This window comes from Epargyreus clarus, unplaced genomic scaffold, assembly GCF_041222505.1.
Source record: "Epargyreus clarus isolate Ecla_fem2 unplaced genomic scaffold, WU_Ecla_fem_2.2 ptg000019l, whole genome shotgun sequence".
NCBI lineage: Eukaryota > Metazoa > Arthropoda > Insecta > Lepidoptera > Hesperiidae > Epargyreus > Epargyreus clarus.
Genome location: NW_027332227.1, coordinates 7,970,314 through 7,989,551, shown reverse-complemented (window position 1 = coordinate 7,989,551; position 19,238 = coordinate 7,970,314). Strand labels below are relative to the sequence as shown.

At 33.5% G+C, this 19,238-nt stretch overlaps 1 protein-coding gene across 11 annotated transcripts in view; it reads left to right on the top strand.

The window, feature by feature from the left end:
* CAP (Cbl-associated protein) overlaps positions 1-19,238 on the top strand; it is a 184,797-nt gene that overhangs the window by 74,349 nt on the left and 91,210 nt on the right. The window lies entirely within an intron of this gene.

The following is a 19,238-nucleotide window of genomic DNA, read 5'->3' as shown; positions in this document are numbered from 1 at the left end:
ACACCTATTTCTACCTAATAACAGCAGTGTTAGGCGCTGCTGTGTTCCGTTTTTAAGGGTGTGGTAAGGGAGACAGACTTTTCCGAGGCGTTCCAACTTAGTCCTCAGGGGTAGCGGCGCATCTGTGGCTGACCTCAGGTAGGAATATCTAATCCTATCTGGGGTTGATTACAGATGTCCATAGCCACTTACCATCAGGTGGACTGCATGCTCGTCGTCTTCTTTTATAGTATAAAAAAAATAGTACCCTAATGGTGGTTGATTGTTGAGTTGCTAAAATGCTGAAACAGATGTGTAAACAGAAAGGCATAATGCATACACCCTTCTATAGCAGTCTTAAGGGTTAATCTAAAAATCTAAAAAAAACCGTGACTCAGATGCTTCATTGATTGTAATGATAATTTTTCATAGTGGTCGCTCCCGAATTAACGGAGTTTGAAATGAAATTCCAACCCCCATTTAACGACCTTAAGGGATGATTTTCCAAAAATAATGGTATAGGTGTTTAATTATTTTCTATCGAAAACCCAAATACCGATTTTTATACAGTTTACATTAAAACTGGAGGACTTTCATACAAACTTACAACCCCTATTTTACCCTCTTGAGGGTAGATTTTCCATAAATGGTGTTAAAAAGTTCTATTATTTCTAACAGGAAAGCCAAATGCAAGTTTTTATAGTCCTTGCTTCCGAATTAACGGAGTTTGAAATAAAATTCCAACCCCCATTTAACGAACTTAAGGGATGATTTTCCAAAAACAATGAAATAGATGATTAATTATTTTCTATCGAAACCCAGATACCGATTTTTATACAGTTTACATCAAAACTGGGGGACTCTCATACAAACTTACAACCCTTATTTAACCCAAATAAGGGTTCATTTTCTAAACGGTAGAATTATAGTTCCACTGTAGCTAACCAGTGAGCCAATGGCTAACTTACATAGTGCTGGCTTTCAAATTGGCAAATTTTAAAATAAGCTGTTAACCCTTATTTTACCAACTTAAGGGTTGATTTTCCAAAAATGGTGAAATAGGTATTTAATTATTTTTAATCGAAAACCTAAATACCGATTTTGATAGCGTTTACATCAAAACTGGGGGAATTCTATACAAACTTACAACCCTTATTTAACCCACATAGGGGTTGATTTTCCAAAAACGGTAGAACTAAAGTTATTTTATATCTAACCAGCAAAGCAATGGCTAACTTTCATAGTGCTGGCTTCCAAAATGGCAAAATTTAAAATAACCTGTCAACCCCTATTTAACCACCTTTAGGGTTGATTTTGGAAAAACCCTTAGATTAGATTTTTATTACTTTAAATCAGAAAGCTAAATACCAATTTTCATCTAGTTTGCTTTAAAACTGACGGACTTTCATATTAACTTCCAACCCCCATTTAACCCCCTTAACGGTGGAATTTCGTAAAATCCGTTCTTAGCTGACCTCTACTCGGTGAAAAGAATATTCCTACCAAATTTCAAGTCTTTAGCTCTAATGGTTCCAGAGATATCGTGATGAGTGACTATATACGTGGAAATCTCTTTTATATATATAGATTTTGAAAATATTTTTCGGATTTTACTATAAAAATATTTTTGGCTCTCTCGTATAATACAGATAAGCATTTACTGCAAATAACATAAAATAAAAAAAAAACATTTAACAAAATAACACTTCCTTATTTATGTTCCTATCATACATTTCATTTATTTTTAGCCGCCGAAAAGTATATAAACAGCGTTGAAACCAGGGATATTTAGGCCTTTTTAATTAAAAGTACGGTCATAGAACTGGGAACTTTTGCTGAGTTTCTGGCCGTCCACTGGCGACAGTGGTGAATATTATATTTAGGACAAAATTAAGTAAGCCCTTAATATTATAGGGGTCGCGTATTACCTTTACAACGTGGCTTTCTGGATGAATCGTAATGTGGTTTGAGTTAAAGATGGTGTTTCCACTATATTTAAAAAAAACTAAATTTATGTTAATTTCATCATCGGCATGTTACTGTAACCGTTTCATTTTAGTGTTTTAAATTTCTAATTCCATAGGATTCCATAGGCCATTTATTTCGGTACGGTTCGGTACGCTGAGTTTTTACGTTTTGACAAATATGACTGTTTTGGTATTTGTTTAGGTATTGGCTCATACAATTTCCAAGTTCTGATATAATCCGCTAGGGGCGCTGATTGGAAATTATATGGGCAAATACGTAAACAGTCATATTTGTCGAAACGTATTAACTCATGGTAAGGGTACAGTTCAAAATTATATCAAATTTTGTGTGAACAATATTTACACACATATTACAGTTGGTAATGCGTGCTTGGGAGTACATGCGGGCGGAACGACATGATTTTAGTAATCTTTTTGCCGCATCTGCACCGTCACAAACTTCAAGTGTGTGTAAGGTGTATTTGACGTGCTTTGGTTAGATGTGCAAGCTCTTCTAGCATTGATGCGGTAATTTTTTATTAGATGTCAACGTAGACATATCAGACAAGGAAAACTGCAACATGCCATCACGATAGAAAATGTAATTTTAGAAGCAACGGATTTAAATGTTCAGGTGACAGGAAGTATGGATGCCGATGTGTCGTAATACCAACGTGACTACGTTTCTCAGGCGTATTCAAAAATAGTTACTGTCTATCATTTTAAGAAATATTTTTTAAGAGTTTAAGATGTTACTTTTATTAATACGCTTTTTTGTACTTCAAATATTCTTATAAGTAACGTTAATTGTTGTGAAGATCAAATAAACATATTTGGTATTGGCTGTTGAAGATAATTCTTCTGACAAGGAGATATTATACATTAGAACCCGTATGAACTCAATGTTATTATAAAAGCTAATTTTATCCCAAAATCTTCTAAAAAACGTATTTAATAAGTTAGTTTTTTAAAGAGAACATGGAGTCCCCTTATTAGTGTTTAGAAATAAAAGTAGAGCTACTAGTATTTCATAGAAACTTAGATGTTAGTAGCATAAGTAAATCAAAATATTCCCAAGAAGTAATCCAAATACTCTAAAGTCTAGTGCTTCATAAGATGTCGATATTAGCCATAAATAGACAAGTATATAAAGACCTATCATTATACCTATTGTTTTAATTATCACCCGATCAGGCTTCGAATATAGAGCTCCTTAAACAGCATATCCTGTTACCCCTGAGGCACGCGTCTATGATGAAAAATGTGAGTTTCATTCATGACTTCGACGTCAATATTTTTTATTAAGAACCCATATCAAGAAATACAAGAAAGCTTGACAAGCAATATTTCTAATACAGATAATACAACACTGTCACGTTATCTGTTCCCGGGTGGAGTGATGGTTCCTCCAATTGATGGATGGTGTTCGCTTCAAATCGATCTTCATACTAGGGATGGCGATCTATGATAGACTAATCGAAGAATCAATTTTTTGGACCGAAACAATCGATTATTTAATTCATCCTAGAAAATCGAAATTAGATTTTTTCATAGTTGACTGAATATTAACAAATGTGTTAGACATTTTTGGCTGGCTGATACGTATTTCAGTGATTGTTTGGTCCTGATGACCTTCTTTTCCGCTGCCTTCGCCTCGATCTTTTTGTGAATCGATTTATCACACTTCGATTCGAATCGATTCAAGAATCGATCTTTTTCGGAAAGAATTGCCATCCCTACCGTACTGCTCTTCCGTGAAAGTGTGGTACTCCATATGAAAGATATCTTATAACGAGGTGATAGATATTTTATTCGCAACACCGTATTTTTTGGGTATGAATATATAATTATATTAATGTGTTTCTGAGTGCTTCTAAATGAGTAATAAGACGGATCTACGTTTTATTCTGGTGGTTTTCTGGAAATTCGTTCGTGGAAAACAATTTCAAAATCCTGTTGTTTTTAGAATGAATAAGAAAATATTAACATTACTTGTTTGAATGTGATACTGCTAGTCGTTCGTGTTACGGATTTTTTTATTGAGAAAATGACTAAGCATACTTAAAAAGGGCTCGAAATACGCCCATATGTGACTAATTGTATAGTTGAGTGAATAAACATGATAATTACTTAACATTTTAAATTTTCGCTATTTTGGGCGATGGACCTAAAGAAAAAGTGAGGAATAAACAAATTGGTCTACATTTTTCAAAATTCTTAAGTACATGCATTAATCAATTGTTGTAGATTGTAGAAACACAATTAACCGTATTTAGGTATTAAATGTGGGCTTTATTCAATATAAGTCATGTCAGTGGGAATAGTGGAATAGGCTAGCGGTCGTGGGAGAATCCACAGCGGGCGAGATTAATTAGACTTGTGGTTAAATTAATAACGGGCCCGACACGCACCCTGGACAACCGCCTTCCAATTTAATAGTTACCTAATGCTTATTTTATTTGTAGTGCACAAGAGAGTAAACCGAAAAACCTTTTTTGAATAATTTTTATTTTACGTTGTAAAGTTCCATGCTTAAAGAACAAAACGGAACCCTATTAAGCAACTGTCCATCCGTCTGTTTGTCTGTCAATCCTTCTGTCCGTCTATCACAGGGCTCTCTAAATCCGTAATAGATAGAGATAATTCCATACAAAAGTCCGATATTTTTCGGTATTTTTCGTACGAAGAATTGAATCGTAAAACTAAAAATTCAAAAATGTTAATTTAGGTAATAAACGTAATCTTTCGATCTACTCATGCAACCAATTATTTGAAGGTAATGTAACATGCAAGAGCTTAGCAGATATGAACAGAAATTAACGTATTCATTTCTGGGTATTTTGCGTAAATGCTACATAACATTTATTGTCAATTACATAGTAAATTATATACAATATTAACCTCATAGGAATACAAAAAATATTAATAAAACGGGTTTTAAAATAGTTATGAAAAATAAATTAAATATAATAAGCTTCATCCAAATTGCTGTCCTTTGGTAGAGTCCCCAAAACGCTGGCAACATTACCTCGTTGAATAGCTAAGCTAATTCTTTGCCCGAGGTAAGCGCCAGCCCTTTGGTCTACAGAACTGAGTTTAATTTACTTTTCTTATAACGTTGCCCTATATCATAAAGCTCTTGTTATCATGAAATTTAATGCGCTAACAATTCCTGCTAGCCGTGATCGATAGTTTCATCAAAAACCGGGGAAACGTCCTACTTCGTATATATTACCTACCTTCTAGGAAGTAAACTTGGTAAATATGGTATATTTCGCTACAAACTGTTAGAACCTAGTTAAGTTTATGAAATAGTAGTAGCAAACTACCACGGGCCACTTGATGTTAAATGGCAACTGTGGTCCATAGAAATCTATAATCAACCCCGTATAAGATTAGAGAACTACCTTTGATCGACCATATACATTAGACACGTTGAAAGTGTTGGAAATATTAGGACTAAGCTGGAATGCCTCGTAGAAAGCCTCTCCCTTATCACAACCTTAACCATTAAACAGTTAGGTGTGGTCATGACATGGGACTATAGAATCCACCTTTGAAATATTACACAAAAATAAATAGGTACGTCCGTAAATAATTTAAAATCATGCAAAAAAGTTCTACCGAAATAAACAAGTTTGTTACATAGTTACTTAGATACCTTAATAAATACATATCGCGAGCTTATAACCACGTTCATAATTCATCTGCAATGTACATTAATTACATCGGGAACGGTTATTCATAGAGCCAAGAGACGAGTTATTATTAGTGTACAAGGCTCACATTGTACGAATATTTTGATGTTCACAAGTGTCTAATTACCATGTATGTAGTGAAATAATAAAATGAAAATAATAATACTTATTGAAGTTATACAGTGCGTATTAGAAATTAATTATCACTTGCTAAAACGGTGAAGGAAAACATCGTGAGGAAACCTGCATACCTTAAAGATTTATAAAAAAAATCTCAAAGGTATGTGAAGTCTACCAATACGCACTTGGCCAGCGCGGTGGACTATGGCCTAATCCTTCTCATTATGAGAAGAGACCCGTACCCACCAGTGGGACAGTAATAGGTTGCTGATGATGATGATGATGATGATTTATCTTTTCCCTTACTAATGTTTCTAACGTGAAAGTTTGTTAGGATGGATGAGTGGATATTTGTTACTCATTCACAAGAAAACTACTTATCAAATCTGGATGAAATTTGTCCCACAGATAGTTTATAATCTACACATAAGATACTCTTTATTGTAGTGAGTGCGAGTGAAGCCGTAGGCAAAGCGAGTATTGTCAAAGCTAGTTGTTAAGAGCCTTTACAGATTGTCAGTTGTACATTCATTTTATCTACCTAATTAGAACATGACAGCTACTGAATATATTAATGAATTATGTGTGACGTAAGATTATAAAATATGTAATTCAAATACTGTATACATAATTTTGTTAATTACATAAATTTAGCAGTGATAGCCTAGTGGTTAAGAAACTCGGCCTTTTAATCGAGGGGTCCGAGGTTCAGAACCCAGACCTCTGATTTTCAAAGTTATATGCGTATAACTTATTAATTATCACTTTCTTAAACGGTGAAGGAAAACATCATGAGGAAACCGGCACACCTGAGAGGTTAAAAACATCTTAAAGGTATGTGAAGTTGACAAATACGCACTTGGTCAGCGCGGTGGACTACGGCATAATCTTTCTCATTCTGAGAAAAGACCCGTGCCAAGCAGAGGCACAATAATGGGTTGATGATGATGATGATGGAGACAGACTTTTCCGAGGCGTTCCAGCTTAATCCTCAGGGGTAGCGGCGCGTCTGTGACCGACCTCAGGTAGGAATATCTAATCCTATCTGGGGTTGATTACATATGTCCATGGGCGGCAGTAGCCACTTACCGGGTGGACTGCATGCTCGTCTGCTACTCTTATATTAAAAAAGAAAAAAAGAATTAACCAATATTCACCAGGGTCTGCCCTGTACCTTATTAAATCCCATGCCCATTTGTTAATAATAAAACAAGTAACTACTTTGTTACTCTCCTGTCCTTTCATATATAAGACATCTAATTCTAAACTCTAACGAACCAATTTAAAACATGGCTAAACTTAAATTCCTATACGTGAATATATTATGCGGCCCTGTTGCGGTAATATCATACTTGTGTATTGGGAATACAGCGAAACTAAAAGTTAAATTAAGTTTGAAGGCGAACTTTACTGGAATTGGCGCTGGAAGGATACGTTCCGAGATCAAGCTGTGTAGCACAACTGTCTCTATCAATTTGAGATCGAGTTGCGTTAGTCGTGCAGTACGGAATTGTTATTGTCTGTGATGTTCAGGATTGATTTCTGAGTTAAATGTTTAGCAGTAAAGTGTAAAAAAATACTGTAACTGAAGGTGATTTTTTGTAATGTACAGTTATTAACATGGTTCAAAGTATGTAAAACATAATACATGATTTATTATCCATGCCGTGTTTAGCAGTGGGATAGAAGTAGGTTGGTGACGAAATTATTTACCTCTGAACAAAGGAATAGAGTATCTATTACGACCTCTCGGTGCTGAACACACTTATTCACCGAATACATTACCTAATTAAAACGGCTTGTTAAATGCACATTTAAGTGTATATTATAGTCCTTGGAAAGTATATTTGCTTTTTACCAGCTAGCTACATTTTGACATTAAAGAAATGATCTATTGACCACCTGACTGAAAACCCTGTGTATATTTACAAAGGATTTAATCAATACACTATTTTAAATACTCCATAAATCCCTTTGTTCTTAAAAATTCTGGACCATACTCTACCACGATGCTAAAGTAGAGCTATTAGTAACAGCCCCGGATCTTCATTTTTTTAGGCGGGGCAAAGACTGAAAAGTGCTGCCTCCGACCACTTATATTTATTGTTATCGAACTATGCCTACTATTGCCTACGCATCTTGCGAATAATAATGTTCATGCTTAGTGTAGGTCAAAGTTAAGTGAATGATGAGTTGTCAATTCGTTTGTAAATTGTGAATTTGGCCGCCCTCTGAATTTGCTGCGGCATAGGCCCCGGCTTGCCTCCCCCCCCCCCCTAGATCCGGATGAGTAATAATAATGAATTATAAAAGTTAACGTTAACAAACAAAATGACCACATGTTGCCAGCATTGGCGTGGAAAATCTCAATTTATTAAGGGGCAGTAACCTATGAAGACCAATAGTGACAATTGTACTGTAATCGCATTAAGGTCACAACAATTGACACTAATAAAATGTATATTAGTAATCGTGTTCATTCTACAGCGTGAAATAGTGAAGATAGAGTATTGTGTGATGGTAGCATGCAATCCATATGGTGTTAAGTGGTTATTACTGCTACAATAGGGGACAGGACTCATACCTGAAATTGATTGCAGTCGAGCTGTTATATTTGAGAAATAAATGAACGCTTTATGTAAGTAGGTGTTTGCAATAATTTCTAACGGCCGTTATTAATAATCTACCTAATGATTTATACACATGTTTTATAGGCATACTGAAATAGTCGATCTTTAGTTGAGAAAATTAAGAAAGATTGAAGCTTAACAATGGGCGTTAATCAAACCATAAATGCACTCATGGAATTAGTTATAAAGCCTCCTTCTTATGCCCATGGCCATGCCACTCTATAATTCTAGAGTTCTAGCTGTCGACAAGTTGTCCTTGCAAATTACCTATATTGGTTTCAGTTGATATAAATAAAAGAGTAAATTATAATACAGCTAAAAATGCAATAAAATCAATATAGTGAATATTTAAATTTAATAAATAAAGCGTACCTAACTAAAGTTACCTATCGTGGCTTTTGATGTTGCAAAAAAGGAAGATTTTTATTTCAACATGTTTGGCAACTGCCAATAGCTAGTAACGTTGATTTTTGAATATTCAAATCGTTTTATACAATTTTCATATAAAATATTTGCTGTATATTTATTTAATCTAGCCGTATTTTGTATTTAAGAGATAAATAATATACACAATATAAATCCGATTTATTAAAAATAATGTCTTCTACATTGTAGATGATGTATAAAACAGGCATTTTCCGATTACAGTTACGAAATAAATACCATAAAAATCTCATTTGTAACGTCTGCAAAAACTTCTTCTACTAATTAACTAAGAATGAAAAAGGCGCCCTATAAGAATAATTAAGCGTTACCTATTTTGTATGATTATTTAAAAGGTAAATAATATTTTAAAACGTAGAATAAACACAGTATAATTAATATATTTGTAAATACGTTCTGTTGACTGTACATAGATACATGATGTGTAGAACTGACATCCTACTAAAAATATAATTTAATAATTTATTTTGTTATTAAAAAGATAAAAACAAAACATTCTATGCGTGTAAAAACCTTACTAACGAACTAATCAAAAAGTTGCCTTACAAGAAAATGAAATAAATAAAACGTCCCTTCCACAACAGCCCAAAGAAACTACTAATAAACTAGGTCTGAGTTTATTTCGAGATATTTTGTTCCAGTTTATTTTCGGCCCTTCCTGTCTCGACGGCCGGCGAAGTGCGAATTTAAGGGCAACTGATGATGCACTAAATATACTAAATGAGCTGCTTATTTTTTATACCATAATATCTGAATATCAAATAATGTGTAGATCGAATTGGAAATAATATTTGAATTACAATTTTAAAATTTATTTAAATATCATAACTAGTTATATTTTAATTGAGCATGAAGTTTATTACTTAAAATACTTTCGTCATTTTTTATTTATTTAAAAGTAGTGTGTACATTTTTATACTACAGAAGTAGCATAGCATCATGCAGTCCATCTGATAGTAAATATCTTTAATAAACCTATGATAACTGCTTGAGGTCAGTCATAAATACGTTGGTACCCTAAATAAGTATGTTAGGATGGCGTGGGTTTAGTAACAGCGTACCTTACTGATAGCAGAAGCAGTGATAGCATACTGTTTAACAAACACGGCGACTTGTTCGAGGGTTCCGAGGTTCAAATCAGTGACACGCACCTCTGATTCTTCAACGTTATGTGCGTATTAGAAAATTTGAAATCAATTGTCACTTGCTTAAACGGTGAAGGAAAAAATGGTTTAGGCATGTGAAGTCTACCAATCGCACTCATCCAAAGGGATGGACTGTGGCCTAATCCTTCTCATTCTGAGACCCGTGCCCAGTAGTGGGGCAGTCATGGGTTAAAGATTATGTTACCGATCTAAACAAATATATATTTATATTTGAATAATTTAATACTTTTATTAGGAAAAAAGATTGCTGTAGAAATACTTAGAGGCCGCGAGTTTTATTCTTGTAAATAGCGGACGCACTGACCGTCTAATTGGCCAGAAACTTTTTTGTACAAATTTTCATTCAATCTTTATGATTATGGAATATTAAGAAATAATTTATGCTCCCTTATAACGCATTAAACTTAATTATCACTTGATTTAATGCTGAAGGACAACATCGTGAGTAAACCCGCATACCAGAAATCTTTAAAAAAGTTCTCAAAGTATTGTGAAGTATACCACAATGGCTTTGGCCAGCGCGGTGGGCTATGGCCTAAACCTTTCCATTCTGAGAGGCGACCTGTGCCCGGTAATGGGTCAATATTAGGTGACTACGGCCCCATTGGAACGAATTAAAAATAAGAAAATTACTATCATTTTATAACGCATGAATTTTAGTTTTTGTAAAAAAAAACCGGAAAAACACATCTATAACGTTCGAAAATATAATTACTTTTCCATTTAAAGTAATTAAAAATAAAATCTAATTTTCTAGAATTTCATAAAGCATACATTTTCGTTTTGAAAAAAATGATCGCAAAACTCATTTATAACGCGCGGAAGTACCGACGATTTCGTAGACGGACTGAATGTAGTGAAATTACAAGTGTTTTATGTTGTAGGTATTTTTCATCTAAATCTCTGCTTGTACCTGGTAACAAAGGATAGGCGTACAGTTTGAAACGCGACGCTAACAAGTCGTAAAAGGTAAAGTGAATCCGATCCTCTTTACGGCCGTATAAAAAGATAATGGGTACAACCCGTATTACTAGGATTTTACTCTTTAATGATACTGAAACTTAATACGGTTAAACAAATGCCTTCTGGGAATCGTTCCTTCAGGGTAAAGAAAACAACACTAGCGCGGAAAATGGTACAATGTACCGATTATTATGACTAGTGTTTGCCTAGTGGACCCATTTGTACCATAATCGTAACCTTTTTTAATGATCTTTATTGATACCACTATAGCTTGGCTTGGCAATAGCTACCAAACAAAAAAAAAAGAAAATTATATTACATTTCCTCACGATATGTTCACTGTAAAAGTGATAATAAATTTATAATACGCTTTGAAAACTCAAGGGTACGTGCCTGGTATTGAACCCTGGACCCCTCGATAGAGGCTGGTTTTAACCACTAGGTATGCTTTGACTTTACCCGTTTGAATTTAAAAACTTACAGATTAGAAGCGGCTTAATCAAATGCTAAGCGGCACAAATATGCAGCTCTGGGAGAAAGGTAGTTTGCAGTGCGACAGTAGCTAGCTCCTTAGGGGCCAGAAGCACGACGCTTCTTTAAGGAACTGTCGCTGTGACTGGTTCACGTTTCGTTAGATCCAAGGGTTGGTGCGAATTTGGCCAAATAATTGGGTTGGCCATACAACGCAGTAACGTAACCATGAGTAAACCGTAAACTTAGATCAAAGCAAGGGACAGTGATTTTGACTCATTGTCTATTTTAATATACTTTATGTATTGATAAGAATGCGATCAAAGATCTGTGACTGATTTTTCCGTACATTTAATTTTGTTATAATACGTAAAATAAATATAGTTAATGTACTTCAGATGAGTAATGATATTATAATAACGTTAAATATCTATTGTGTAAAGCTGAATAAATGATTTTGCTATATCTGTATGAAAAACTTCAAGGCGTGTGAAACAAAACTCAGAAAGGACTAAGCACTAAAAATTATTAAAACAGCACATTTTTAATTAAATCGTTGGCAAAATCATACATTTCGTCTCTAAGATTTGTATGTTTAGGTTAGGTTAGATTAGGTTTTTTCTATATTTTCATTACTAGAATCTAGCATGATTTTTCAAGTCTTTAGTTACTATTTTTCCAATAATATAAAAGCGTAAAATAAATCTTATATATAAAATTCTCGTGTCACAATTTTAGTTACCTCCGAAACGGCTTTACCGATTTTCACCAATTTTTATATGCATATTCAGTAGGTCTGAGAATCGGCTACTATCTATTTTTCATATCCCCAAGTGATAAGGTTTGTTCACCCTTAATTTTCAGCTAGTTGTGAATGTTGTTAATAAAATATTTCATTTGTTGAAAATAAAACACTTTCAATTTAAAACCATGGTATATTTAATGCACTTCTTATTATAATAAATACATCTTTTTAATTATTAAAAATCATTTTTAATTACTTAATCGTACGAGTAACTTTTAGTATGCCGGCAGAGATTCAAAGGGTATATAAGTGCTTAGTAGTAATGATAGATTAGCATAAATTAATTAAAACACGTCCATTAGGTCCATTTAAACAGTAATTTAAATGATTTGATATTAATTATGCTTATCACCTGATGCATGTTGAAATTAATTGAATAGGACATTTATATAAAGGCATTTTAATTGCCTCATTTATTTTGATACCAGCTTTATAGCCCGGTTTGTTTAAACACATTAAATCCAAATATTTTGATTACATACAAATGTAATACGTTTTCGATTTTCGACAAAATTTCCATTAATGTACTCGTATTTTTATATATACCTAAGTTGTTTTCACAAATATTTAATGCACGGACATTTTCTTAAAAATAGAATAACAAAATATATAAAACTATTTATTAATAATCACCTCGTGAACTCCAAAACATTTATGTAGAGTCGCTTTCCTTAAATTACTTACAAATTCGAAACCATTCCCGGCGGCCGATGAATTTGTAACCGAAATTCTTCACCCATGTTTTATTTAACGTAGATCGTAATCTCCTGATTGCCTGTTTCCATTATTTCCATTTTCCGAGGCGTCGTCGTGTATCGCGCCGTTATCACTGCCGTGTTCATCAGTCCGGCTGCGGTCGTCGGTAACAACGCACGTCCGTGTCGCTGCGACATTTTCCGCGACTTTTCCGAACCAAACCTACCTACCCCCACCGCGTTCACTCGGTGAAATGTCACCCCGTCACGGGTAAAACGTGTATCAATAATAAACATCGTTCTCTCCCCAAATGGATAATGATAAGCTAATGGGTGCTCTCTGTGTACACGTGATCGGATTATAGATTCGAGGGAGTTGTTTTTACTAATGTAAGTAGATTGAAGTTTGTTTGTAAACTAGATCCTTACTTAGTTAAGTTAGTTAGTAGTACATGATGGTGGAATGCTGAAGGCCGTAACGATTGTCATGGTTATCTTTTATCGCCGTGTTTTGATTTGCATTATCTATGTCAACCGGTTTTTCTTACATCATTGATAGTAGGCTCGAGAAAAAATCTCAACATTTTCTGCTTCTTATTTTCAACGGAATTTTGTTATTTTTCTCTAAAAGTAAATATTTTGCTAAAGGATATTTTCTCCATGTTCACCCATACAAATGATGTATTAGAAAAAAAAACGGTTTATTCTATACTAAAGTAAAATACTTTTGTAGATTTACGGAAATGAAGTATACGATAATACGAATTATATTCAGTCACAGTAATAAACAAGCACCATGAGTGACTATTGTATACAATATCGATCATAAAGGTGTTTCGTACAATAGATTTACCTCGGCTCAAATGACATTTACATTAACTGCTCTGGTATCAGCATACAAACTATAGTAATACAGTTATCTCGTGTGAAGTAATAACTCTGTAACACAAGACGGGTAGACATTGAGTGACATGACGTTCCTATTTCGAAAGATCTACTTATCTGCTTCAGTGCTAAGTATATCAAAACAGAATTAATTACTGTTGTCAATTAAGTACTGTTGGGCACGGGTCTTCTATCAGTGAGAATGGCTTAGGCTACAGTCCACCATACTGACCAGGTGTGAATTGGTAGACTTAAACGGCGTATGATTTTCCTCGTGATGTTTTCCGTCATCGTTACAGCAAGTGAAAATTAATTTCTATTGCACACATAAGTTTGAAAAATCAGGGGTGCCTGGAATTCGAAGCTTGGCCGATTAAAAAGCTGATTTTCTATCTACTAGACTATCACTGATCTGAAAATCAATTAAAATTAATCAAAGTATACGTTTTCTTATTCGTCTCATATTTTTAAGAACCGTTCATGATACTTTGGCTAAATTGGTTTGGGTAAATTGGTTTACATACTTTTCTATATCCCAGTTACAAATAGATACCGGCAACTCTACCATACGAGTACATGTATGCCACAAAGGAGCATTAAGTAAAGTGTTTGCGCTCCTGAGTTCTAGTCTGAGTATTGAGCCAGAAAAATGAGTTGACTGAACGCATGGGTATATGAAACGTTCTACCTTCGTTTTTATGTATAGCCTGCGATTATAAGAGATTACAAGCTGTTGATAGGATTTTTTTAGGGTTCTGTACCCAAAGGGAAAAAACGGATCCCTATTACTTAAAATTTGCTGTCTGTCCGTCTGTCACGGGGTTCTATCTCTGGAACCATAATAGACAGATACTTGATTTTTTTTTGATAATAAATGTATGGTACCTAATATTACCCGTGTAATATGACACGTGTGTACACCTACGCACATTGTTACGTTTTTGCCAAAAGCCCTTCGCATTTTCCGGATAAAAATACCAATTTAAGCCTACCTTTATCATGATGTCAATATTGAGGACAATTTATGAAAAAAGATCCCTCTCTTAATTGGTTTAGGGTTAACCAAAATTAGTCCGTTCAGGAAGAGAAATATGAAAAATAAAAATATCTATACTGTGTTCTTTTTTTTCGTTTATTTTGCTATATTATGTATCTTAAGTTTTCGATTTACCTATATCCCACTATTTTGTTATTAATTAAGATAATTTTTCGTTGTCATATGTGTGTACAATACATTACGTAATAAAGTTATTTCTTTCTTTCTTTCTTTCTTTCAAATAAGACAGGCACATCAATATTTTAAATTTGACCACTAAGCTTTATATAAGGCACTTGATAGCTGATTGCATTTTAAAATTTTTAAAATAATTATCGAAAGAAGCCATTTTTGACATCTGTCACTGTCACTGTGACAGGTATTTGATATTTAGAACACGAAATGTTTAACCTACACTAAGAAATGCAGTTTGGGCAGGTCAGTTTCTAAGCTGTCAGCACAACAATTAGCTCCTTTAATCTAAGTGAACATCTGTGACAAGGCTACACTGTACCGAGTACAATGTTATCTTACAGGCTATGCAAAAGCAATTACAAATATGCGTTCAGGCTTGGTAGAGAGTAACATTGAAGGAGAAGAATATCTTCGAATTTACGTGACGTCATTTGTGTGTCAACCTGCATCCACACCCTTCCACTGATATGCAGAACTACATATAGGCAAGAAATGGGTTGAGCGACATTACTCTACCTGCTAGCTCTACTAGCCTTCGAAAGTGCTAAGAAATAACATTCAATAAATCTAGACGAAGCCAAAGTTACAGGCAATAACTAGTTAAAACCTAAGTTCTTAATGCAGCTATAAAAAGCAGTTTATAAACGCATTCTAGACCAAAGTAATTGCTTTTACGGATTAGCTAATCATATGTAATGTAGTCTCCAGATGGTTAATAAGTTATTATGAATGACTACGTAATTTATTTCGATCTTTTTATAACTTCATACGTTAAGCACGTATATAAGAAAGTAGGTTGATAAGTAAATATAACAAAACAGTTTTTGAAAATTAGCATTTTTATCAGTATTACTAATAAAGTTTAATGGGTTTATTTCATATTTTCTATTCACTTTTTCACTCCGTTTCAGACGCTCTTTTAGTCCAAAATTATAATAATCAGTGAAAACTTCGCTTTTAGAAACATCAAAAAGTTGGACAAACTTATCAGTGAAAAGCCAACCAACATTGAAATCCAATTGTATACAATTTATTTTGAAAGTCTATTTTGAAAATAATCTTTTACTTTTAATAAGTAGTATGACAAGATATTGATAACATAACATTTAGAACTGATACAAATTATTCCGAAGATAATATTCAAATTATCGTTTCAAATGATACAGGATATTGCAAATATAGATTTAGTTTGCAAATTCAGTGGATTTCGGAGTTAATCCTTCATTGGCCGGTAATTTCCTAATTAGAAGCACCGCATGTCACTATTGCCATCGCTTATCTAGCATTAATGTCAATTGGTTTAATGAAACGAGAGCCCCTTTGTGGAGTTATTTCCCTAAGTACAATTTTATTACTCGCTGTATTTTCATTAAATTACGTTCAGCGTTTACGATCGCAGTATTCTATTGAAAGTATGACTCAGTATACAATATAATGGAATTGAAAAATTCTAAATTAATTGAATGTGCTAATTGAAAGATTGTTTTTATTGCTTATATACTTGAAACGTAAAGATTCTACATTAAAAAACGTGATTAGAAAATTAACTTTGATGACCCGCGTGACGGTGGCAGTCACCATGCTGGCCTGACTTGCAAAGGGTTCTGGGTTTGATACTCGGCCAGAAAATATCTAAATAATTAATTTATATATCTGATCTGGGTATTTGTGTATTTGTTTTTGTGTGTACACACCCACGACACAGGACATCCTAGTGTGAGGCTATGAGAATAGAAACCGTATTTTTTGCGCAGTCTCAACATTAAACTAAAAATTGAAAATAAAATCATTAAAATTTCGTATTATATAACCTCGCGTAAAAATCCCACCTATTTTTATAGCGCCCTACGAGTATTAGTAGATTAGGTAATACGAGTGCTGTTGATGGTTTTATTAGCTAAATGCGGTCCGTGGGTGATGATGGTCACGGCACATCTAGGTCAGGGACTCGTGGGCGCTGCCCAACGGCCCTGACTCCAGTACTGCGCCCTTTATACTAGCGCTACACTTAATATGTAGAACGCGATTTCTTTTTACCAACGCCTGCGCAGCTACTTAACTTTTGGTGGAATCTTTTATGCTTAAATACTCAGGTTGCTCGCTAGAATTTTATAGAATCGTATGAATATTTAATTTGCAAGAAAATAAATAATACTTTTCATGCAATATAAAATGGAAAATGCAATTATAATTTGCATTACATAAAATTATAAACACAGTAATTGTAACTTTGCACACTATTCTTAACCGATTTAAATAGGATTTCTTCATAAGTATACGTAAGTAATACGTTACAGAATCATAGATCTATAGTGTAGGTACTGTAGATACAGATAGATGATTCTAGATTGACGGTATTTACAACAAACCTCGACCACTTAAAATCTCCTATACCACTCCCATAATTTAGACGAATCCAACGACACCTCATATGTTTCGAACCATTTGAGCTGTAGGAAGTGCCAAATAATTAGTCATACATAAATAAATACGCTCACAAACATTACACTCAACGGTCTGATAAAAATAACTTCTATAACGTTATCGTATTTATGTTCATATTTCCTACAAAAGAGTCTAGCACTGCCCTCTCCTCGGTTAATTACACATACTGCATCGGACTGTACTAATAGTGTAATTAGCATTCCATCTAGCTAGATTGCCTTCGACCAGGCTCTTTAGTCGACTATAAATTAATAAAATAATATAGTTACATGCCAATGAGCAGTTCAAATGGCAATTACCTACGTATTTCTTTATGCAAAACTACATTGTATTTAGTAAATAGGTTTGTAAAAAGAAACAAACATGTTGATTTAATTATTAAATAAATTAAGAATAGTTCTTATAATTATTGATAATATTTTTTATATGTTTTTAAATCACTGGATTTTTAATAAATATCACCATTAAGTTTAGGTAGCAAGTTGTGTGAATTTTTTTAGATTTTAACACATTATTCAATGAACACAATAATTTTATAAGTTCTTAATACGGAGTGGAGTTAAATATATTTTTACGACCTGAAATATGAAGTGTTTTATAGTATTTTTTTACTTATACAAACATAGATTAATAAAGATACTTCGCCGCCTTGAAATTGAATGAAGCCACAAAAAGCTGATTTGTCAGTTATTTGCTTTTTTAATTCTTGACAAATAAAAAAACATTTTTAGAGAACATTTACGAATAAATAACTAATACTGCGTTATTTACATAATAAATAAATAAGTATTTCAAATATTTTAGGGACATTTTAGCATGGAGACGTGGCAAAACTTTTTTAGGCAACAATTTAAATTGTCAAAACTGGTTACATGTTCTTGTTAGAAGTGAGTAATCTTAACTAATCTATGTACCTATATAAAGTACTATTTGAAGTGGGTGATAATGATAAAATCCACCACATTATAGGATGAAGTACATCAGCTCAATTTAAAAGAAAACTGTAATGTTAACTAAGATTTCAATTTCATAACGTTTAATTAATTTCATTTTCTGTATCTTCCCATAGTAACGACAGATACTATTAATATTACCGCAAGGAAGATAAGATAAGTGAACTTAACCTCGAACAGATGATAATTAGATGCTGTTAGAAGGTTTCTTACAGTGAATTTTCATTAGTACCTGCCGTCTGCAAGAAAACAGAAACATTACTTTGATTTATTAATAATGTAGCCGTTATAATAATGATATTTTATATTATAGACACGTTTATATTTACTCAAAACACAGCGAAATATTTATATATAATTTATATAATGTTTTGGTATTACTGGGAGCTATTTTTAAAATTAAAAATTAAAAGTATCAAATATTCAATAATGGTCAATGTAGAAATTATATTCTTTTCGGTTATAATCTAAAATTATTTGAATACGATAAGATTATTTTTTAATAGTTGAGTTTGAAGATCCTCACAAGTCACGTGACATGGCCTCAAGATAAGATTCACGTTATCTAGAAGAACTCTGGAGTAACGTCCAACATCCAGCCCATCAGTACAAAACAGGAATATCCTTATCGCTAACTTATGCATGGAAGTTCGGAGAAAACTCCAAAGTCTCTAAGATTTTCGAAACGATCAAAACGAATTCTTTAAAAAAATCTCCAGTCAGCGTCATAATTATTAATCGCGTTCGGTTTAATTTTCCTATCATTTTCACTACATATATCCGAAT